Below are 10,588 nucleotides of genomic sequence, written 5' to 3'. Positions count from 1 at the left end.
GTTTTATGGAATTAAGCAGCAAGTTTCATACACTTATTTTGAGTGTTTGGTAATATATTTAGGCGGTTTGGGACCGTGGGTGCCATGATCAGGGCAGGATTAACCAAGTAGGCATATTTCCTCCTATTGGTTTTAAACGTATTAAGAAAATAAGAACATAATAGCCTTACTGGGTCAGACCAATGGCCCATCAAGCCTGTTCTCACGGTAGCCAAACCAGGTCACTAGTACCTGGCCAAAACCCAACTTTCCATACAGAATCTCAAAGAATAGCAAGATTCCGGAATCCCAGAGAGTAACAAGATTCTAGAATCCCAAAGAGTAGCAACATTCCATACAGAATCTCAAAGAATAGCAAGATTCCGGAATCCCAGAGAGTACCAAGATTCTAGAATCCCAAAGAGTAGCAACATTCCATACAGAATCTCAAAGAATAGCAAGATTCTGGAATCCCAGAGAGTAATAGCAACATTCCATACAGAATCTCAAAGAATAGCAAGATTCCGGAATCCCAGAGAGTACCAAGATTCTAGAATCCCAAAGAGTAGCAACATTCCATACAGAATCTCAAAGAATAGCAAGATTCCGGAATCCCAGAGAGTAATAGCAACATTCCATACAGAATCTCAAAGAATAGCAAGATTCCGGAATCCCAGAGAGTAACAAGATTCTAGAATCCCAAAGAGTAGCAACATTCCATACAGAATCTCAAAGAATAGCAAGATTCCGGAATCCCAGAGAGTAACAAGATTCTAGAATCCCAAAGAGTAGCAACATTCCATACAGAATCTCAAAGAATAGCAAGATTCCGGAATCCCAGAGAGTAACAAGATACTAGAATCCCAAAGAGTAGCAACATTCCATGCTACCAATTCAGGGCAAGCAGTGGCTTCTTCATGTCTTTCTCAATAACAGACTATGGACTTTTCCTCCAGGAACTTGTCCAAACCTTTCTTAAAACCAGCTACGCTATCCGTTCTTACCACATCCACTGCTAACGCGGTCCCGAGCTTAGCTATTCTCTGAGTGAAAAAAAACTTTCCTCCAATTGGTTTTAAAAGTATTTTCCTGTAACTTCATCAAATGTCCCCTAGCCTTTGTCATTTTTAACGGAGTGAAAAATCGATCCACTTGTACCCGTTCTACTCCACTCAGGATTTTGTAGACTTCAATCCTATCTCCCCTCCGCCGTCTCTTTTCCAAGCTGAAGAGCCCTAACCTTTTTAATCTTTCCTCATACGAGAGAAGTTCCATCCCCTTTACCATCCTGGTCGCTCTTCTTTAAACCTTTTCTAGCGCCACTACTACTATTTATTTCTGTAGCTCTACCAGGCACACACAGTGCTTTACGTTAAACACCCAAGAGACAGTCAAACTGGCCAGAATGCATAGAGGGGCATAATAAAAAGAAAAAAGTCTAAGTCCCCTTTTGGCCTAAGTCAGTAGACTCTGAAGTTGGAAGCAGGGAAATGTCCATTCTCAAAAAAAGTCCAAATTGAGGGATTTTTTGAGAATGGCCTACCTGCACATTCAGCAATCTACTGGCCCAGACTGCCACTATATCTCTCCCTACACCACATTCCTGACCCAAAAATTGGCCAAGTCCCAAACGCACAAACCCAGACCTTTTAGGCGAAGGAGGGGCCAGTCCTTCGCTTAAAAGCAGGATTCTGTAACCGGCGTCTGTCAAAAAACAACGCCGGTTACAGCATCCTGTAACTGGCCCACCCCCCCACCGCAATTATCATGATCCCCCCCCCCCCACCTCCGACAAAATCCCAAACCGGCAGGAGGGATCCCAAGCTCTAGGTGTTCAGAGGCAGGGGAAAGGCCTAAGCTGGTTTTAGATACATCTAAAACCAGCTTTGATTATCGGTATTTGGACAATCTGTCTTTTTGTTCGTCCAAGTACTGATTTAGGGCACTTTTTGGATGGGGCTGCAACTAACTCAGAATGTTGCATCATTGATAGAGAGTTATAAGAAGCAATATTACATCACACCCTTCAAGCAAAAAGTGCAGTATCGGAATCCTACAAGTGCAAATTTTAAATCTATCATATACCCCATGCAACCCACCCTAAAACTTCTCGGACTGATGATAGACAAATGTTGCACCATGCAACTGCAAATCAACATGACCGTCCAGAAATCCTTCTCAGCCATGCGTAACTTATGACAGACACAAAAATTGTTTGATAGAGAGCAATTCCAACGCCTGGGATTGAGAAAGCCGCGATGGGGCCTGTGCTGCTGCTGATGTGGTTTGTTATAAGGTACTGTATTTCGGTCTTGCAGTTGGGGTTCAGATGGGTGGAAGAGATGAAAGGGTCAGCAGGTAGAGTGGGGTGCGTGGCGGAGGGGGTGGTGGATGGGAGGGATTAAAAAATGCTCCACGGGGGGATGGGAGGAAGGGAGGGATAAAGCTGCAAGGGTTCTGTTGCACAGGGGGATGCGAGGGAGGGGGGGGAGGGATAGAAAGATACTGCACAAGGGGATGGGTGAGAGGGGAGGAAAGATGCTGCACATGTGGGGTAGAGAAAGGAAATAATAATAATAGCAGTTTATATACCACAGGACCGTGAAGTTCTATGCGGTTTACAATGATTAAAAAAGAATGGTACAATTGAGTAGAACTTACATAGTTGGAGATTAATGACTAACAGTAAATGAGAGCAATTGTGGCAGATTGTGCGGATCAGCTACCTAGGTAATTCAAGAACAGATATGTTTTTAGGTGTTTCCTAAATTCACCATAGTAATTTTTCCAGGTCTTTGCCCCATAATGCTGCTTGAGAAGATCACAGCTACCGACTCCCACCTCTGGGATTCCTCACGAGCAACGGGGGAGAAATTGCGCAGTTCACACAGTCTGTGGGGACTGCATCTTTTCCCGATGACGTATGCCTGAGCAGGGGATCTCTGAGCAACAAAGCTACGAAGAACTTCAAAAATTTGGTGGAATAACCCGAAAATAAAGAACACAGCAGAGCAAAACACACCTTCTGAGTTCACTTGCAGAAGGAATAACTGAGGAGGGTGCTGTGCTCCACTGCAGAAGGGGAGGAATTCTCAAGTTCTTTAAGGGATATATCCTTCTGCGGTTCATGGAAAATGGAAAATCCACAGCTCATGTATGGACTCCTGTGTATCCACAATAGAAGCCCTGTTAAAATTCTAGCTATCAGTAGTTAGAAGTTACTAAGTGAATACCAATTCTGGTAACCCCTACAAAGAGATCCTAGAACATTAGGAAGAATTGGGGTGGAGGAGAGGAAGGGAAAGATAATCATACATGAAAAAAAAAATATCTCCTTGAAAATAAGACCTAGTGCCTCTTTTGGCCCCCAAATTGATATAAGACAGTGTCTTATTTTCTGGGAAACACGATTCTACCTGCTCCTGTAATTCTCCTGGAAATGTCCAGCTTACCTCGTTTGTAATCCGTCTAGAACTGCGAGGCAAAGGTGGACTAATAAGTTAGTCCACACACTTTGACTTCCCACATCAAAGGAAATCGCACAGGGGGCGTGGCTTGGAACACGCACAAGATGGAGGTGTGATCACATTGCTCTGCTCCCCCAGGCACTAATTCTGAAGAATTTGCTGTAAAATAAAGTTTCTTGTATCAAAAGAACTTACTATAAAGTCAGAGGATGGCAACTTCAAGGCAGACGAAACTTGAGACGGCTTTTGTGGGCACTGCTAAGCGTGTCAAGCATGATCATGTGACGCCGGCAAAGACTTCACTCCCGGATGAGGAAGAAATTGATAAAAAAGAAGTGATGACAGCGCTGGAAAAAAATACAGCAGATGCTACAAAAGAACACAGATTACATACAGGAAGTAAAGGAAGAGGTTGTCAACATAAATAAGCAGTTGGAATCGGCAAACCAGAGAGTGACAACACTGGAAAAAAAAATGGAACAGTTGGAACTAACAGAGGTTCAGTTTAAATCTGAAAGAAAAATCATTTCAGAGATGCAAAAACAACTGGAAAATTATGAGAATCGTGGACGTCGAAAGAACATAAAAATAATTGTGCTGGCGGAAAAATTGGAGGGAGAGAATCCCATAAAGTTTCTGGAGACTTCAATACCAAAACTTTTTCAGCTGAACTCAAAACAACCTCTTGAAATTGAAAGAGCCCACAGAATTCCCTTCCATCGGTCAGAAAGTCAGTCAAAGCCCAGACCGCTGATCTTTAAACTGTTAAGGTTTCAGCAAGCCTTTGAAATACTGAAGTTGGCAAAAGCAGACAAAAATTTGACATATAAAGGATCAAAATTATTATTTTTGCCTGACTTTGCAAAGAATACAGCAGCACTGAGGCAGCAGTTTCTTCAATTAAGACCACAGCTTAGAGAAAAAGGATATAAATACGGTTTATATTTCCCTGCAAAAATGAGGATTTCTTATGGGAGTAAATCACTATATTTTGAGGATCCAGGGAAGTTGAAAGACTTTCTGAATAACTCTGAACCAATGACTATGTAAGGAAGAAAAGGTTTAGAAGACAGAAATATATTAATAGGAGTGGAATATAAAAGTAAGACTGGAATAGAATGGATGGAATGCTAAGGATTTATGAAAATGTTACATTTCTTCTTTTATGTATGTATGTAGTGAATATGAAATTGAATGAAATGGTTTAGAACTCTAATATAAATATATTTAAAGAAGCACATTCATAAATAAATTAAAAGAAATATAGATATTATGCTGTGAAAGTGGGAGGAGGGTGGAATATGAGATGAACTTAAGGAGGATTTATAAAATACGTAAAGTTTTGAAATGTTCATTTATTAATATTGAATATGGGGGAACTTAAAAGATTTAAAAGAGAATTGATAAAAAGGTAAAGGTGGTATTTGACCATTTTGGAAATTGGGTTATATAAAAGTATGGAAAAATAATGAAATAAATGGTTATGTTAATATTTAAAATATGTCATGGTAGTAAGATATAAGATGGGAAAAAGTACATTTATATGTGGGAGACAATGTATAAATGTCTGGGGGGTGGAAGTGGTTGCATATCCTATGCGTGGTTCAAGTTTATCCATAATGAAGGGAAGGGTGGGAGGGATATGGGGAGGGGGGATATTTAAGAGTAAGGGGAAAGAATATCTGTGTAGTAGGGGATATTATATCATATTCTTATATTTTATGGATGTTATGGGAAGGATGGTGTCTAATCAATTTCATTTATATAAACTGGAGTGTCAATGCTGGAATTTTATTGAGTTGAAAGATGGAGACTAAATTCTACTCTTTAAATGTCAATGGCCTGAATCACCAAATTAAAAGGAAAAAAATGTTAAATTTCCTTAAAAAGCAACAGGCGGATGTATATTTCATCCAAGAGACCCATCTGTCCACAATAGAATCTAGAAAGCTGGAAGGGGGATGGATTTCAAAAGTATTTTTTGCTCCAGCAAATGGGAAAAAGGCTGGAGTGGCCATTTTAATTAATAAAAAATGTACAGCTGATTTTAAGATGGTAGAAATGGATCCATTAGGAAGGTGGGTGCATATTGAAATGAGCATGGAAAATAATACCCTGGACTTATTTAACATCTACGCTCCTAATACGAATCAGATGGAGTTTTTTAAGAACCTACTACAAATTTTAATGCCACTGGCTGCTTCTAATTTAGTGGTGGCTGGAGATTTCAATGCTGTAATGGATTCAATTATGGATAAAAATCCAAGTAGAGTTATGAAATCATTAGGGCTAGATAATTTGGTAAAATTTTGTGATTTAATAGATGTATGGCGTATTCTTCATTTTAATGATCGGGAATTCTCTTTTAGTTCACAGGTCCATAATTCTTTTTCAAGAATTGATTATATTTTTGTTTCAAATAATTTAGCGAAAAATGTAATAAACTAAACTAAACTAAACCTTGGGTTTATATAATAAGAGCTATTATAGATCCTATTCTCTTATCTGATCATGGTGCTGTATGGATTGAGTTAAAGGATGGTGAAAAGGATTATTCTAAGCCGGTTTGGTGATTTGATAATTCTTTGGTAATAGATTCAAATTTTACTGAAGATTTTAAAATAAAAATGATTGAATTCTTCCAAATTAATGATACTAATGATATCAATATGGAAGTATTATGGGATGCGTTTAAAGCAACCATGAGAGGTAATATTATTTCATATTCAGCATACGTTAGGAAATAGTTTACAAAACAATTTGTTGATTTGGAAAAGGAAATTAAAGTATTGGAAAGTAATTTAATTAATAGATGGGAGTGGAATACTTTGCAATTATTATTAAAAGCAAAAGTTAAATATAATGAGTTATCCTCTAAATTTGTAAGGAATGATTTATTTTCTAAACAAACTCAATACTATGGAAATTCAAATAAGGCGGGTAGGATGCTAGCAAATTATCTTAAAGCAAGGAAAAGAAGAACAAAAATTGTTGTAATAAAAGATAAAAATGGAAAATCACATAATAAAATTGATCAGATTCTAAAACAATTTTTTAGTTTTTATAAAGACTTGTATTCTTCTGAATCTTACAGAGATAGAGAAAAGGATGGATTGGAATTTTTAAGTTCACTTAAGGGGCCTCAAATTCCTGAACATATAAAAGGAATCTTTAAAAGAGTTAGAAACAGCATTGAAGTCTCTTAGAGTTGGATCCGCTCCAGGTGGTGATGGATATACGGTAGAGTTCTATAAATTATTTCAAAATACTTTGTTACCCTATTTGTTAAAATTATATCAATACCAACTGAATAAAAGTTGTATATCAGGTACTATGGCAGATTCATTAATTATTGTCTTACCAAAACCAAACAAAGATCATACTTTGGTATCAAACTACAGGCCTATTTCATTAATTAATGTAGATGGTAGACTTTTAGCCAAAGTTTTGGCATTAAGATTGGCCAAAGCTCTCCCTTTTATTATTGATACTCACCAAACAGGATTCGTTGCAAGAAGACATTCTTCCAATAATACCAGACTGGCTTTTCATACTTTAAATTTAACAAAAGATATTCAGGATCCGGCATTCTTAATTTCTTTGGATGCAGAAAAAGCCTTTGACAGAGTTGAATGGTCTTTTATGTATCAAGCATTAGAATGGTTTGGTATAGGGACTGGTTTTATTCAAATGATTCAGACATTGTATAGCTCCCCTGGTGCTAGGCTATATATTAATAATAATTTATCGGATATATTTAGTTTACAAAGGGGGGTTAGACAAGGTTGTCCTTTGTCTCCTTTGCTTTTTGATGTTGTTCTGGAACCCTTGTTGATAGCTATTAATCAGGCAAAGGAGATACAAGGAATTCCGTTTTCAAGTTGGGACTATAAGCTCTCCGCTTATGCGGATGATATTCTGCTTTATTTGAGGAAACCAGAGACTACTATTCCATGTTTGCTTGAACTGATTGAAAAATTTGGAAAGTTTTCTGGGTACAAGATTAATTGGAGCAAATCGGAAGTGCTACCACTTAATGTACATTGTACCAAAGGATTATTTGATTCATTTACATTTGTTTGGAAAGAAGATGGATTAAAATATTTAGGAATCAATATCAAAAGTACTATTGAGGATACAGTAAAGGAAAATGAAAAACTTTTATTAAAGAAAGTAACGGAAATGTGTGAGCAATGGAATCCTTTATATTTATCTTGGTGGGGGAGAGTTCAAACAATTAAAATGATGATATTGCCTGTGGTTTGTTATCAAATGAGTATGATACCAGTTTTTTTTCAGGGGTCATTTTATAAAAAGTTGAATGGCATTCTTACAAAATTTGTTTGGTTGGGGAAAAGACCTAGAATTGCTTTAGTAAAGTTACAAAAAACAATTGTGGAAGGGGGGGTAAATTTTCCAAATTTTTATAGGTACCATCAAGCCTATATTTTAAGACAGGGTATGTATTGGGTCCTTCCAGAGCTCATGGAGAATGTCCCAGACTGGTTGTATTTAGAATGGCGACTCATGTTTCCTATACATTTGGTTCATCTTTTGAGTATACCAATGCCTAATAGATACAAAGGGAATAGAATTTTGATTGATACTTGGAAGACATTGAGATATGTTACTAAATTATCACCTATTCCAATTTTTAAATCATTAAATCAATCCATTTGGCTAAACTCCAAAATTAAAATAGGCGGTCATAAAATTCTCTGGAAACAATGGATCATTGCAGGAATAAGAACTTTAAATGATGTTATTTCAAATGGTAAACTGCTTAGTTTTTCACAGCTGCAACATAAATATGGTTTTACTAAGTCACAAAGTTTTAAATGGTTGCAGCTGAAGCAGGCTATTCAGGAGGGGTTCCCTGAATGGAAAGATCTTGATACTCAATATAGTTTGGAAATCCTATGTTTCCAGGTGGATTTCTTGGGTCACCAAGCCGCTAAGTGGTATAAATTGATATATGGTTTTACAAATAAAAAACAAAAAACGGGTCTAAGAGACATTTGGAGCATTGAGATTAAGCATCAAATTTCTGCTTCTCAATGGCCACGAATTTGGTCTTGGAGAATTAGATGTACAGTGTCAGCATCTATGAGACAGACTTGGTTCTTTTTGTTGCATAGAGCTCTTTTGACCCCAGTACGTTTACAAAAGTTTGATAGCTCTAGATCTAATAAATGTTGGCACTGTAATCTAGAAGCAGGGACTTTGGATCATCTAATTTTTTATTGTCCTTGTATTAACGCCTTCTGGAAGTCAATTTGGTCTCAAATTAATTATTTTCTAGAAAATCCAGTTGCTATGTCATATGATACAATTTTGTTTGGAACAATGATGAGAGCAAAGAGTCAAATTTCAGCAAATAATAATAAATTACTAATGATTATGACAGGAGTTGCCATTCAGAATATAACTAGAAATTGGAAAGATTATACAAGACTTAACTATACTTTTTGGTGGAAATATGTTATATTTATAAAATGGAACAAATTCTTGCTATGCAAAAAGGAAATTATAACAAGTTTAAAAAAATTTGGGGGCCATTGATTGAATATTCGAATGATTAGACACTTTTTTTTTTTATAGAAGAATAATATGATATGGGATTGGGAGGGTATAATGTGTGAGATTCAAATAAAATGTTGATATGTGTGGAAGGGAAGGGGGGAGGGGGATAATATAAGATTTAATATTATATGAAGTATACAAGTGAATTGTATGAATATTGAATGATTATTGTATACTTGTTATGAGATATGAAAATGAATAAAGAATTGGAAAAAAAAAAAAAAGGAAATCGCACAGTGTGATACCTGTCAGCGGTGGCATAGCGGGGGATAAGCAGTGCCCGGGGTGGTGGTGCACCCTCTCTTGCCCTCTTCCCTGCCCCCCCCCCCCCCGCCACATGCACGCTCCTTCCCCGTACCTTTTTATCTTTGGCTTGAGCAGCCACAAACTTGGCGCACGAGCAGCAAGGGGAGGAGTGGTAAGGGTTGGGCGGAGAGCAGGAGGGGTGCCAGCGCCGCTGAGGAAGACAGCGCCTGGGGTGGCCTTTGGAACTCACTTCCTGAGGGGGCTATGCTACCTCAAGGTACCCTCTACTTCAGGAAGCAGGTGAAAGGCTGTCTCTTCCCCCAAGTTTTTAATGGCTGTGGCAACTAGCTATTCAGTCACTCCACATGCCCTGAGTAAAATGGTGTGATGGCCGTGTTACTCCACTTTTAAAGGTAATATGTAGAAATAAAAACATAAAGGAAATATGGTGATACCTTTTTTATTCGACTAACTTAGGGCCCCTTTCATCAAGCTGTACTAGAGGTTTTTAGCGTGAGCCGGCGTGGTAAATGCTCTTGACACCCCTAAAATTCCTGAGTGTCACAGCACTTACCTCGCCAGGCCTGCGCTAAAAACTTGATGAAAGGGGGTGTGGTGGTGGTGGTGGTGGTGGTTAATGCATACTGTGTAACTTGAGACCGGTTTTCCTATATATACGATATGCCCAGTCACTTCACCTTGGCTCTTTTTGGCTGTCTAAAATTTACTCATGTATCACTTTGTTACTTCAGTATTCCACTGTGCTTCCTGTAATGATATATTTGTAGTAGAGAATGACACGGGGACAAATTTTTCTCTGTTCCTACAGGAACTGAATTTCACCTCACAAGTTTTGTCACTGTCCCTGCCTCATTCCTGTAAGCTCTGCCTTAACCCCACAAGCCTTGAACACTTATGATTTTTAAAGTGTCTGAGGCTTGTGCAGATGAGGACGGAGCTTAGGCATTGGTGGAATGAAGCATTATGACATCACAATCTGAGCTCTAGAATGTTGCTACTTAGGATTCTAAAGTGTTTGAGGCTTGTGCAGATGAGGACGGAGCTTAGGCATTGGTGGAATGAGGCATTATGACATCACAAGCTGAGCTCTAGAATGTTGCTACTTAATGATTTTCATGTGTTTGAAGCTTATGCAGGCATTGGTGGAATGAGGCATTATGACATCACAAGCTGAGCTCTAGAATGTTGCTACTTAGGATTCTAAAGTGTTTGAGGCTTGTGCAGATGAGGACGGAGCTTAGGCATTGGTGGAATGAGGCATTATGACATCACAAACTGAGCTCTAGAATGTT

The sequence above is a fragment of the Geotrypetes seraphini genome, chromosome 10, assembly GCF_902459505.1.
Source record: "Geotrypetes seraphini chromosome 10, aGeoSer1.1, whole genome shotgun sequence".
Lineage (NCBI taxonomy): Eukaryota > Metazoa > Chordata > Amphibia > Gymnophiona > Dermophiidae > Geotrypetes > Geotrypetes seraphini.
This window is presented reverse-complemented; position numbering follows the sequence as displayed.